Genomic DNA, 1786 nt, shown 5'->3' on the forward strand with positions numbered 1-1786 from the left:
ATGGCCAAGGAGCCACACAGATTTCTACAGTGGGACGGCTGGATAGAAGGGTATAGAATTCTGAGCAGACCCACTGTCCACTGTACTGCAGCCACTGACTCCCTAACAGTGATCTTTTATGATGCTATGTAGGAGGTCAGAAAGACAGAACCTGAACCCTAATATATTCAAAGAAAGCATAAGCATTGGGTTGGGAGCACTTTATCTTATGTTTTAAAAATTTGTGAGGGCTAGTGAGATAGCTCAGTGGTCTAAAGCACCTCCTTAGGCAAGCTTAGGCAAGCATGCAGGGACCTCGGTTCGATCCCCAGCACCACATGCCATGCCAGCCCAGCCCCCAGGGTGGGCTGAGCTGACCATAAAAAATAAAATAATAATAAAATAAAGGAAACATTTTTTAAAAAATAATTTGTGAGACATTAACCACTAGGAAGAATGTATGCAATGTGTTGAGTATTGAAACTGTCCTACCAAAATAAATAAAAAAGAATATAGAATGATGGCTAGATTAGAGTTGGGAGCTGTAGATTTGAGTGCCTCTTGTCAAACCTAGGCTCTGAGATCTCACATATGTCATAATTGCTCCAAGCTCCATCTTTTCTAATTTCAAAATGTTCAAAACAAAGCCTTCTGCACCAAATAGAATAAAGTAAAATAAAATGAAACAAAATTAAAAAAAAAATTGTGAGACAGAAAAAATGTTTGTGGGCTGGGGATATAGCTCAGTGGCAGAGTGCCTGCCTGGCCAGCATAAGGTTCCGAGTTCGATTCCTGATATAAAACAAAAAAAGTTTTCTAGGTTTAGGGCACAGCTCAGTGGCAGAGGACTCGCCTAGTATGCATGAGGCACTGGGTTTCATCTGCAAAATAAACTAGGCATTTGCCACCAGGAGAATTCTTTCTTGATGTCCTCTGTGTGCTGCAGTGAGACCATCGATATGCACAGAGATACATGGGATGGAAACTGCCCTGGGGCCTTGTCATCAGGAGATAGGATAATGGGGAGCACAGCTTTCTTTCCCGAGGAGGCATGTGTGATCAAAGGTCTAGAGAGTAGTCATGTAGGTCCATGGGGAGAAGACTGTTGAAATGAAGCATTTCTTGAAAATATAAAATAGGCTACTCCATGAGGCTGACAGCCCTACCTCCTAAAGAAGTTTGGGCCTCAGGTAGTTACCACTCCTGAGTTGTCATGGAGGAAACTTTTGCTCTGTGGGAGTTGGCAACCTCTTAGACAACCTTCCTAAATTGATGCCTACAGCATTTAAAAACAGCTTTTCCATTATTGAAACCATTGACCAGATCTATATTCTAGGAGCTACATAGGAAGCATTGCATAGAGGAGATGGCTTTCTTTCTCTCCTTAGTTTTGGTTTCATGGTCAAGACTGTGGTCACAGCCATGCTGTCAGGATGTGTGGACACTGATGGATTTGGCACCAACTCCCGCCACTGTAATTTGCAGTTCACCTCAACTCCCAGTTCTGCTCTTGGTCCCAGTCCAGGATGGTGCGGGGGAAGGAGGCCCTGCACACAGACTCCTTTCTCCAGCCCAACGTCTTCAGGCTTCTGCATTTCCAGTGACCATGCTAGAGCTAGGGTTGCAAAGCCATGTTTTCAAGGAGGACAATCTCAAATAAGAAGAGAGTGTATTGAATACTCAACTAAAGGAGTGACTGTTTCAGGAGAGGTGTCTTGAAAGGAAAGGTTGCTCCTGGAAGATGGTAGGTGGGTATGTTAGCTTTTCTTTGCTATAACAAAACATCTGGATAATTTAAGAAGAGAAA

The sequence above is a fragment of the Octodon degus genome, unplaced genomic scaffold (genome assembly GCF_000260255.1).
Source record: "Octodon degus isolate 3935 unplaced genomic scaffold, OctDeg1.0 scaffold00114, whole genome shotgun sequence".
Classification (NCBI taxonomy): domain Eukaryota; kingdom Metazoa; phylum Chordata; class Mammalia; order Rodentia; family Octodontidae; genus Octodon; species Octodon degus.